Genomic DNA, 13,156 nt, shown 5'->3' on the forward strand with positions numbered 1-13,156 from the left:
CATCATATTGCCACTCTGAAGCATAAAAAAATAATAAACTCATTTATTAAAAGTCATCGTATCTTTGATGGGGAATACTGCAGGTGAGGATACCACCCGTCAGCTTTGGACAAGTCACATGGAAGTAGCCAATCAGGAGTGGCGTTTAGGCAGCCGTCTTTGTTAAATCTTAAAACTACGCGTAAATATAAAAACAACTGATGCCACACTGTCACCACAGTCAATGTTTTTAAATTAAAATAAAAAGATATTGCTCTGGGGATCACCAGCTGATCACGAGTAACAATTAACTACTGTATATACGAAGACAGTAAAGACAGTTCTCGAAAGAACAGTTACTGTTGATGACTGTGCAGCTTTTCCCTGAATAAATGATGACTAACTGAAAACCTCAGCTGCCGACAGGTGTTGTTGATATACTTCGATGTGGACAGCTGAAAATGTGTGCCCCGACCGGGACTCGAACCCGGGACCTCCTGCTTACATGGCAGACGCTATATCCATCTGAGCCACCGAGGAAACAGATGAATAGCGCGACTGCAGGGATTTATCCCTTGCACGCTTCCCGTGAGACTCACATTCCCAACTGTCCACAATTCAACATATGTATTGTACCTTATAGACATTTGCCCAACCACTCATTACTCGCGCACGCTTTGGCGATTCCCGTAAGAGTTTGGACAACCTGTGCGCATTCGCACAGACGAAGGTCAATGGCTGGGTAGCCTTTAACTATATATACGAAGACAGTAACTTGTTCTCGAAAGAACAGTTACTGTTGATGACCGTGTAGCTTTTCCCTGGAATAAATGATGACTAACTGAAAACCTCAGCTGCGCACAGGTTGCCCAAACTCTTACGGGAATCGCCAAAGCGTGCGCGAGTAATGAGTGGATGGGCAAATGTAAGGTACAATACATATGTAGAATTGTGAACAGTTTGGAATGTGAGTCTCACGGAAAGCGTGCAAGGGATAAGTCCCTGCAGTCGCGCTATTCATCTCTGTCCTCGGTGGCTGAGATGGATATAGCGTCTGCCATGTAAGCAGGAGGTCCCGGGTTCGAGTCCCGGTCGGGGCACACATTTTCAGCTGTCCACATCGAAGTATATCAACGACACCTGTCGGCAGCTCAGGGTTTCAGTTAGTCATCAATTAACTACTAGTTTTACCGGTAATTCCCGGCAGTCACGTGACTTGTCCACAGGTGACGGGTGGTACCTTCATCTGCAGTTCACATGTGTGATGTGTCCTCTTTTTTTTCCTTTGACCTCCTTTTTGAAGCTGCTTGTCCTCCTTTTTAAACAACTGCATCTGGTCACCCTATGTAAGCTGCAGTAGTTATGCCGAGACGAAGAGACTTGCCCAGGATGGAATAGCGCAGAGAGCTGTGTCAAACCAGTATTTGGGACTGAAGACCGCAACAACAACATGTAACTGTGTGATGAGAGTCTCGCAATCTTACAATTGAGTCTGCACACGGGAGAGCGGCCAGGCAGGTGACGTCAGAGAGTGAATTATCAGACCGACCAATGGCCTCCAAGCGTCCGCAGCAGCCAATTAGAGTGCGCTCAGCGGTTAGGCTCGCCTGCCAGCCAGCCAGTGTGTCGAGGGAGCAGACAGCAGAGACCAGCGGACATGGCGAGGCTACGGACTGTGTTGCTTCTCGCGCTGCTCTTCGTCGCTTCGTGCCACCTCTTCTCAGCAGGTAAACACCGCCACTGCAGTCGCGTCAGGTGAATCACCTACCACGAACAACAAACTTTTTATTTATTTCTTGTACTTATTACATCGAACCAGGGAGTTACACATGCAATAGGGCTGGCGCTTATCGCTGAAATAACCGGTATTCAGTTATATCGGATTTTTTCAACTCCAGTTTAACTGGACTGTTAAAACCGCTCAAAATAACCGGTTTCTGAAATGATTTTCGGTTCTTTAGTCTTATTATTTCCTAACGTAGTAAATTTAGAAATCAAACAGAGTTTGAAGAATTCAGACTCGCTCATTTTTAAGACACACCGAATCAAAATAAAACTTCCTGGCAGATTAAAACTGCGTGCCGGATCGAGACTCGAACTCGGGACATTTTCCTTTCGCGGGCAAAGGTCCCGAGTTCGAGTCTCGGTCCGGCACATAGTTTTAATCTGCCAGGAAGTTTCATATCAGCGCACACTCCGCTGCAGAGTGAAAATCTCATTCTAGACTCAAAATATTCCATTAAACAGGTTAATAAAAGAAGACTTAGTCGATCCACCACTCGCTGCTTTTCTCGAAAACTGATACGTGATTGAATACTGCAATACAAAAAAAAATCACCAGTGCTCTCTTATTGGTTCTTATTTTTTCCAAACTCTCCTCAAAAATCATGTTGTAATGGCGGACTATTGGGCATTACCAGTAGTCAGTGCTAAAGGATGAAAACGGAGAGTGAAGAATTCTATTTTTCGTGTTAATTTGTCCGTTTTCAAGGGCTACAAGGAGACAAAGGTTTGTTAATTAGACACATGCAGCAGATCGGCTGTTCTCTATTTTTATTGTAAGTATGAGTCAATTGTTATGTTACGGGTTTTCTCCTCATATTATTGTCACAAGTTTCTTGTGGCTTCTTCCATTTTTAATCTTTTAAATCAAATGGAGCATTGTACGCTGCACTTCGTAAAGACTTCCAGCCTGGGGATAGTTGGCATTCTGTAAAACAATTGATGCCTGACGACGGAGAAACTACCATACAGACTATATGCGGCAAGTCTGGCACATTGCACGTACTCACGTGCCATCTAACAAGCAACGCCACATTGTAACAGCAATGCCGTGCCAATTCTTACTCGTTTCTGCTGGCGTTGCCGGTCGGAGTGGCCGAGAGGTTCTAGGCGCTTCAGTCCGGAACCACGCGGCTGCTACGGTCGCAGGTTCGAATCCTGCCTCGGGCATGGATGTGTGTGATGTCCTTAGGTTAGTTAGGTTTAAGCTGTTCTAAGTCTCGTGGTCTGATGACCTCAGATGTTAAGTCCCATAGTGCTTAGAGCCATTTGAACCATCTGCCGGCTATATATGACGGTAGTATCTGTTCCCGAAAGAACACATACCGTGGATGACCATGCAGCTTTGCTAGAAATGAAATGATAATTAAATAGACACCCTAGCTGCAAACAGGCGTTGATATACTTCACTGGGGACATGTTGAAAATGTGTGCCCCGACCGGGACTCGAACCCGGGATCTCCCGCTTACATGGCAGACGCTCTATCCATCTGAGCCACCGAGGGCACAGAGAATAGTGCGTCTGCAGGGACTTATCCCTAGGCGGACTACGAATGTAGTGTTGTGGACATGTTGGGAATGTGGATCTCACGGGGAGCGTGCAAGGGATAAGTCCCTGCAGACGCACTATTCTCTGTGCCCTCGGTGGCTCAGATGGATAGAGCGTCTGCCATGTAAGCGGGAGATCCCGGGTTCGAGTCCCGGTCGGGGCACACATTTTCAACATGTCCCCAGTGAAGTATATCAACGCCTGTTTGCAGCTAGGGTGTCTATTTAATTATCATCTGCCGGCATTATTCATAAAATAGCACTGATTACATTTCCCATTTCCTACAATAACACAAGATTTTTAAAGTAATGCAAATTTTAGAATTAAAAATTACCCATTCTCTAAGAAAGGATTATTTAAAACGAAAAATTTTAACACTGCAGCTACGGTTAATTGATGTTTCGGTTTTTTATTAAGTTACTGGTGAAAAATAGAAACAGCTGTTATAACTGACACCAAACAAATAGCGAAAAATACCGGCTATTCAGAACTAAAATATCGGTACTGGTTTAAACCCGTCAGTTTTTCCCGCCCCTAGCATACAGTACCTTTTTTATATCACAGGTACCTGAGAATTAACAATTTAGTATGAGAAGTAGTATTAGCATTAGAATCTGCGGCACCCTCCCACCGTCCATGGCAACATATCAACTTTTTAGACAGACTAGACACTCTGCCAAAGTGCGAGAACACAAAGAAAGCCGGTGGTGTGTGAGCAGCTTTCCCTCACACCCAAATGCAGTTATTAATATCCCCGCATGTGTGCACCAAGAGAGCGCCGTCAGCCCACCAGTTCAGATGCAGTGATGCCAGTACCCCGCCTGCTCTGTAGTCTTTGTCACGCAGTTAAAAGATGGTATTCAGTTAAAAAATTTGACTCTTTTGCATCTTATAGCCTCCATAGTGATCTGCTTGTGTTCCCGTTAATGATCATAATTATTGTCATACTTCGAAACTGAGTAATCAACTGCAAGAAACTTGAAAAGTTTGCAATGAATTACAGGAGTCACAACGCAGTTACGTTTGGTGCAAATTAACTCACACATTGCAAAGAATGAAAAGTACCTAACATAATGAAATCTTTATGCAATCACCACATAGTTTACAAAGCCTCACCACAGCATCACGCTAATACATTTGCCATTGCAACGAAATTCTGAACCAGAGAATCATAAATAAGCATCTGAGGGCAAGACACATAAATTTCGCTACTAATTAGGATACAACTTGTATACAAACTATACACTTGGGCACCTCTGACTGCCTCTCTGCTTGATGAACAAAACCTTCACGTGCTTCACTTCGGCCTTAAACTAACGGTTTATTTGTTACTGTATTTATTAGATGATTTGCACTACAGCCATTTGTAGTCTTTCTACTTATAATTTTTAAATGAGTTCCCTTGACTCATAGCGGCATTTTTGTGCTACATACATAAAGAAATGCATAAATATTACATGAAAGTCATTTGTTTTGCTTACCATCACGTATTCCCTGAGGCATCCCAAACTGACAGTGCTCCTTCAAAAACAATAGTAGCTGTTGAGATAAAGCTGCACTGAATTAGAGGACTTGATAATATACGGCAGCAGCTGGAAATCTAAACCCTAGCAGTGCCAACGTATTTTCAGTAAAGTGTATTTCCGAAGAACCATGAGGGTACTTTGTGAGCGCCGCAAAATGTTTTTAAAAAATATAAATTTCCGTTAATAATTTTTGACTGTCACTTGGAACATACTTTTTAAAGACATGTTGAAGTGTAAGTAGGGTATGCAACCTGAAAGTGTCGAACATGCTATTCATTGTGCAAAGTCACATCTTCTACAAAGGGGGGAGACATTGTGATCACCTCAGGTAGACTTAATTTTTTGAGTTAAAATAACTGTAGAATCCGGCAGAAGAACTCGTTAAAAACAATAAAAGCTGACTATAAAAATGCTGATAGGTGGCCTACGTAATACATATCGATATGGTATTGAATCTATTGTCATCAGACGCATTTCGGGTGTAGCCCATCATCAGGTGACATGGTGACAAATAATAAAGACAAGTGCAAATAATGATATCATACAAGGCAGCGCAATCAAAGAAATGACATTACATGAACCTCAAATTAAATTAATTGTATACAACGTAAATACACGCCATTTAAGATCATTACAAGCATTGACAGGGACGTTGAATAACTTCACTACAAAAGTCTAGCAAAACATACGTCGTTGTGTACAAAGAGTAGACCTAACAGCAGCTGATTACAGTTGCAATGTTGAGGTACCGCTAACGGAGCCATAATGTAAACCCTTATCGGTAGCGGACAGCACTTCTGATGCATGTAAAAAAAGGAATATTAATACAAAAGAGCAAAAGTTCAGCTAGCGCTAGTGTGCACAAACGTCAGTTCTAAAAAGCAGTATTCCGTTAACAACAACGTCATACAGAACCAAATTATCTGATTTGTTCATGATTGTAGTATGGGGTACCACATCTCATGCAAAGTTTATTAAAATAATTATTTTTAAAGAAGGGAAAAATTAAATTAAAATTTTCTAGGTTTACCATCACAGTTAGGCAAGAAAGTCAACAATAAAGTACAACACAACAATTCAATTTTCGTAGAACAAATGTATTACTACATGCCAGCTTTATATTTACAGTAAAACTTCTGAAAGACAGTTCACTGATAAACTTATATGTCGACATTAAAATTCCATAAATATAGTGAAAGCTTAACGAAATAAGCTCGGTGGGGTTTCATTGCTTCTTCCCATTCACAAGTAAATCACTGAAAAACTCAGAAAACCACCTACTACTGCTTGAGATCTGCTCATTTATTTTAAGTTCTCATTCTAACTGATTACCCACATAAATTTCAATTTTTTCAAAAATATCCAATATTATGCTCTTATTACCAAAACGCAAACTGGACAGCTCATATTCAGTATTTTTAAGCTGATAGTTCTCCTTTAAATGAAATTGCAACGCTCTTCGATTAATTACATATCCATGTTGATGAAATCTAATTTGAAGCTCCCTTCCAGTTTGCTAGATGTAATATTTCCCACATGAACCGCAGAAAATCCTATAGATACCAGTGATACACAATTTATTAGGTGGTGGTTCTAAGCTATGTCGCAGCAATTTACCCAGTTTCTTATTCGTTTCATATCCCACTGTATTATTATACTTGCGGAAGACATCTGCTATCCTATCTAACATGGACCCACAGTATGACAGTTTCCGCCTCCTTGTTAACCACTTCATTCTTTTCTACTCTGTTGAAAATCTTTCTTCCAATTATCCTGACTGCCGCCTCTGTGAGGCCATTAGATATTCCGACTTGAAGCACCTTTTCAGTTTCCTCCTCAATCATAACTTCTGAGCAATCTAACTCAGGTAGCCGTTAAAACCTTCAAGTAAAATAAACATGCTTTTGAGTTGGTAGGTGGCATGACTCTTGCGATATAATCAAATTCGTAGCTGTTGGCATGCGATATGTTTCTATTTTAACAGTATGTCCTGTTCTGGTGCTTTGTAAGTCCACAAAATTTTATTGAACCCACAACTTCGATTCCATGAGTTAACTCCATATTTCTATGTAAAGAGTTAGAAATATTGAAATATTCGTTAGCCCTGAACGTCATTTTCATCACCTACAAAAATTATGAAAATGTGGTCGACGTGTCTACGTAACACTGTAATCTATTCTCATGCTGTGGCGTATGTATCAAACAACTTGCTCTCTAGAAAATTTATAAAATTTTTTGAAAGGGTTCCTGGGATACTTGACCCCATTACAAGACCATTTCTTATTAGAAGTAAAGTAATTAAAATATAAGGATATTTTAAGTCACTCCAATAGCTCAGAAGCATATATGTAGCGTCTATTTTTCCAAACACAACGAAATTATATTTGTTGTAGCTGGGATTCACAGTCATGCAAAACTGTTTGAAGGACATCATCTTTACGCTAATGAATGTTATAGGTTTTTATTACACTAATGTAATTTCGGCCTTAGGCCATTATCGAGTGCTGATAATGGCCTAAGGCCGAAACTGCAATAGTGTGATAAAAGCTATAACAGTCACTGGCGTAAAGATGATGTCCTTCAAAAACAATGAAATTATTACAAATAACTTCTAATGTTTTATAAATTGGCACATTCGTATAAAGATTCTTAATATCGAAGGATACAAGACCTTCATTTTCAGACAAGATTGTATTTTGTTATACTGTGCCATCTCAGAGCTATTTTTGAGTCTGAACAGTTTTTGGAAGGTACAAAATTCTTTAATTTTTGCTTCACAGAGTCTGTTTACAGAGTATTCTGGACTTTTACAAGCGCTATCTACAGGACGAATGTGGTGGTTTTCTTTACGGAGCTTGATTTGTGCTCCTAGAAGTGGCGTTTTTAGGATTATCATCAGTAACTTTTTCTTTTTCCATTTAGTATATGGAAGCGTAGTAGAATTGTTAATAGCATTAACAAAAGGTGCAAGTGACTATTTACTTGCACTATTTCATTGTCTTCAAAATATTTTTCTGTTTTGAAAATATCGGCATCGCTAACGAGGACAACTGGGGAACTCTTAGTCAGGCTTCGTGAGCGACATCTTATTTTTTACCAGTTTTGAGTTTAATTTCAGTACGGAGTTACACAGGCACTTCAAAGGCTGATTTTTATTACGAGAAAGTGCAAGTGAATTATATGTTTTTCAAAAAATGTTCAAATGTGTGTGAAATCTTATGGGACTTAACTGCTAAGGTCATCAGTCCCTAAGCTTACACACTACTTAACCTAAATTATCCTAAGGACAAACACACACACCCATGCCCGAGGGAGGACTCGAACCTCCGCCGGTATATACGTTTTTATTGATATATTCCGCCTGTACAGATTTAGGCAACTTTAGCACCTTGCAGCCCCTCCTAATCTCTGAAATAATTTCTTTAAACAACTTATTAACGAAGTTTGGTGGCAGGTTAAAGTTTAAGCCTCTGTTAAGCAGTCATAAATCTTCGTATGAGAGTGTGGTACCGGTCAAATTAACCAGTCTTGCTTCGAATTCGTGTTTAATTACTTGGTCTGTTGCAGATGCACAGCGCCCGACGCGGTTCACGATCAGATGTTGCAACTTCCCGTAAGGCCTCCGTTGAACAATACTACACACCTAACACACATATTCGTAGATTAATGTAGCCCCATCATACTTAATTGCTCTGGAGAGAGTAACGCACAAAAACGAGCGTGAAAAAGATTTGCAAAATTGTTAGTTAAAAGTTTAGATTTGTGTATTACTCTGGTTTCAGTTTTTATCCAAGTTACATCAGACCTAGCTATAATACAATATGCACAACATGAATCACTTTACATCTTAATTTTAGCGTACTACCATCCACAAAACTATATGAATAACCTGAATTGCGTTTCGCCTGATTTGCATGCAACCCGCATAACGTAACTGTCTTGCGGGTCCTCTAATATCATTGCAGTACAGTCGTTTGACTTTCCAAAATTGCTACCTCAAGACATCACAAGGATTAAAGCAATCAGTCCAGATGCAAATTCTAGGAAACGCATCATTAGAAATCAGACAGTCCTTAACACATGTAAACTCAATTTTGTTACAGTGACATTTCAAAGTCACTACCACACTCATTAGAAATTGAATCACATATATCATTACAGCAATCTTTCGGTAAAGTTAAACATTTTTACGAACAAGATATTTTGAGATAATATCTCGACTAATAAAGTTATCTGATAATTCGAAGTATGTTGCTCTTTAAATGCTTTTCCCCATACTTGTGAAAAGTCGTTCCTGATATGAGTGGTTTGCCAAAAACTGATTGTTGAACTAACGAGTTAAAAGCAACGTGACTGACGGCATCAAGCGCTCTATAGCAACCTCAAAATTAACATGGTGGGACCACTAATTTCTCTGCACTCATGATTGAGCAGTTATTTCTGCACATATATGAATTTTAAACGGCATCACGTCCTTTTTTGTTCTGCATCTGGATTGCAACCAAGCAGCTTTAGCCAACTGTAACTATGGAAAGCTTTCGTGCTGACCGAGACTCTATCACGGCAACTTTCGTCATCGGTGACCCGGCATAAAGAGTCGTGAAATATCGAAGTTTCCACCCGTAACAGTTGGCAAATGTAAACTTGAAATTTACTGTTTATCTGGAATCCTGTCAAGACTCTTATCTCCCTGTTACCTAACCACGAAAAACGGTTAATATAATTTCAAGTAGCAAAGTCTGCACGTGTTTAAAATGAAGTGACATGATGTAAAGATTTGTGGCACGGACTCGAACCCAGCAAGTAATCAGATTGTTAACTAAGTAAAATCAGATGTTAGATATCGAATTTTTTTCACCAGCAGCGAGATATTCGAATTTGAAATGAAGATATAATTTTTTTCGTGACAGAGAATCGAATCCGGCACTTAACGCCGTTTTTTTCTATCCAGGAATTGTTTGCAAACCAGTAGAGAGATGTGTGCATATTTCACGAGAAATAACGACACTTTCCATTATTGCTGACAACACATGAAGAGACATTAAAAATGAAAATTATTATCACTAGTAGTTCTGTGTGCATATGCTAGGGCTTGAAATGAAACCATGCAAATTTTTGTATTGGACCAGGATTCGAACCCACATACAGTATGTGATCAAAAATATCCGGACACTTGCTGAAAATGGCTTACAAGTTCGTGGCGCCAACCTTCGGTAATGCTGGAATTCAATATGGTGTTGGCCCACCCTTAGCCGTGATCACAACTTCCACTCTCGCAGGCATACGTTCAATCAGGTGCTGGAAGATTTCTTGGGACTGGCAGCCCATTCTTCACGGAGTGCTGCACTGAGGAGAGGAATCGATGACGGTCGGTGAGGCCTGGCATGAAGTCGGTGTTCCAAAACATCTCAGAAGTGTTCCATAAGATTCAGGTCATGACTCTGTGCAGCACGGTCCATTACAGTATAGTTATTGTCGTGTAACCACTCCGCCTCAGGCCGTGCATTATGAACAGGTGCTCGACCGTTTTGAAAGATGCAGTCGCCATCCACAAATTGCTCTTCAACAGTGGGAAGCAAGAAGGTGCTTAAAACATCAATGTAGGCCTGTGCTGTGATAGTACCACGCAAAACAACAAGGGGTTCAAGCCCCCTTGATGAAAAAATCGACCACACCATAACACCACCGCCTCTATATTTTACTGTTGGCACTACACAGGCTGGTAGATGACTTTCAGTGGGTATTCGTCATACCCACACCCTGCCATCGGATCGCCACGTTGTGTACTGTGATTCATCACTCCACACAACGTTTCTCCACTCATCAATTGACCAACGTTTACGCTCCTTGCACCAGGCGAAGCATCGTTTGCCATTTACCGATGTGAAGAGTGGCTTATGAGTAGCTGCTCGACCATGAAATCCAAGTTTTCTCACCTGCCGCCTGTCATACTACTTGCAGTGGCTCCTGATGCAGTTTGGAATTCCTGTGAGATGGTCTGAATAGATGTCTGCCTATTACGCATTACGGCCATCTTCAACTGTCGGCAGTCTCTTTCAGTCAACAGACGAGGTCGGCCTGTATGCTTTTGTGCTGTACGTGTCCCTTCACGTTTTCACTTCACTATCACTTCGGAAACAGTGGACCTAGGGATGTTTAAGAGTGTGGAAATCCCGCGTATGACAGAAGTGACACCCAATCACCTGACCACGTTCGAAACCCGTGAGTTCCTTGGAGCACCCCATTCTGCTCTCTCACGATCTCTAATGACTACTGAGGTCGCTGATATGGAGTAACTGGCAGTAGGTGGCGGCATAATGCACCTAATATGAAAAACTAGGTTTTTGGGGGTGTCCGGATACTTTTGATTACATTAAAAAGGGAAATGGATAGGTTAAAGTTAGATATAGTGGGAATTAGTGAAGTTCGGTGGCAGGAGGAACAAGACTTTTGGTCAGGTGATTACAGGGTTATAAATACAAAATCAAATAGGGGTAATGCAGGAGTAGGTTTAATAATGAATAAAAAAATAGGAGTGCGGGTTAGCTACTACAAACAGCATAGTGAACGCATTATTGTGGCCAAGATAGACACAAAGGCCATACTTACTACAGTAGTACAAGTTTATATGCCAACTAGCTCTGCAGATGATGAAGAAATAGATGAAATGTATGACGAAATACAAGAAATTATTCAGGTAGTGAAAGGAGACGAAAATTTAATAGTCATGGGTGACTGGAATTCGTCAGTAGGAAAAGGGAGAGAAGGAAACATAGTAGGTGAATATGGATTGGGGGGAAGAAATGAAAGAGGAAACCGCCTTGTAGAATTTTGCACAGAGCATAACTTAATCATAGCTAACACTTGGTTCAAGAATCATAAAAGAAGGTTGTATAACTGGAAGAATCCTCGAGATACTAAAACGTATCAGATAGATTATATAATGGTAAGACAGAGATTTAGGAACCAGGTTTTAAATTGTACGACATTTCCAGGGGCAGATGTGGATTCTGACCACAATCTATTGGTTATGAACTGCAGATTGAAACTGAAGAAACTGCAAAAAGGTGGGAATTTAAGGAGATGGGACCTGGATAAACTGAAAGAACCAGCGGTTGTAGAGAGTTTCAGGGAGAGCATAAGGGAACAATTGACAGGAATGGGGGAAAGAAATACAGTAGAAGAAGAATGGGTAGCTCCGAGGGATGAAGGAAACAAAAGACGAGGGCTAATAGAAATCCTTGGGTAACAGAAGAAGTATTGAATTTAATTGATGAAAGGAGAAAATATAAAAATGCAGTAAATGAAGCAGACAAAAAGGAATACAAACGTCTCAAAAATGAGATCGACAGGAAGTGCAAAATGGCTAAGCAGGGATGGCTAGAGGACAAATGTAAGGATGTAGAGGCTTGTCTCACTAGGGGTAAGATAGATACTGCCTACAGGAAAATTAAAGAGACCTTTGGAGAGAAGAGAACCACTTGTATGAATATCAAGAGCTCAGATGGCAACCCAGTTCTAAGCAAAGAAGGGAAGGCAGAAAGGTGGAAGGAGTATACAGAGAGTTTATACAAGGGCGATGTACTTGAGGACAATATTATGGAAATGGAAGAGGATATAGATGAAGACGAAATGGGAGATACGATACTGCGTGAAGAGTTTGACAGAGCACTGAATGACCTGAGTTGAAACAAGGCCCCCGGAGTGGACAACATTCCATTAGAACTACTGACAGCCTTGGGAGATCCAGTCCTGACAAAACTCTACCATCTGGTGAGCAAGATGTATGAGACAGGCGAAATACCCTCAGACTTCAAGAAGAATATAATAATTCCAATCCCAAAGAAAGCAGGTGTTGACAGATGTGAAAATTACCGAACTATCAGTTTAATAAGTCACAGCTGCAAAATACTAACGCGAATTCTTTACAGACGAATGGAAAAACTGATAGAAGCCGACTTCGGCGAAGATCAGTTTGGATTCCGTAGAAATATTGGAACACGTGAGGCAATACTGAGCCTACGACTTATCTTAGAAGAAAGATTAAGGAAAGGCAAACCTACGTTTCTAGCATTTGTAGACTTAGAGAAAGCTTTTGACAATGTTGATTGGAATACTCTCTTTCAAATTGTGAAGGTGGCAGGGGTAAAATACAGGGAGCGAAAGGCTATTTACAATTTGTACAGAAACCAGATGGCAGTTATAAGAGTCGAGGGGCATGAAAGGGAAGCAGTGGTTGGGAAAGGAGTGAGACAGGGTTGTAGCCTCTCCCCGACGTTATTCAATCTGTATATTGAGCAAGCAGTAAAGGAAACAAAAG

The 13,156-nt window shown here is 40.7% G+C and overlaps 1 long non-coding RNA gene across 1 annotated transcript in view; it reads left to right on the plus strand.

Annotated features, from left to right (window-relative positions):
• Positions 1–1,428: 1,428 nt before the first annotated feature.
• The window catches only part of LOC126213140 (uncharacterized), a 42,879-nt gene continuing 31,151 nt past the window's right edge, over positions 1,429–13,156 (plus strand). The window contains exon 1 of the long non-coding RNA XR_007541082.1: positions 1,429–1,706. This is a non-coding gene — a long non-coding RNA (uncharacterized LOC126213140). The remainder of the gene's footprint in view (positions 1,707–13,156) is intronic.

This window comes from Schistocerca nitens, chromosome 11 (assembly GCF_023898315.1).
Source record: "Schistocerca nitens isolate TAMUIC-IGC-003100 chromosome 11, iqSchNite1.1, whole genome shotgun sequence".
NCBI lineage: Eukaryota > Metazoa > Arthropoda > Insecta > Orthoptera > Acrididae > Schistocerca > Schistocerca nitens.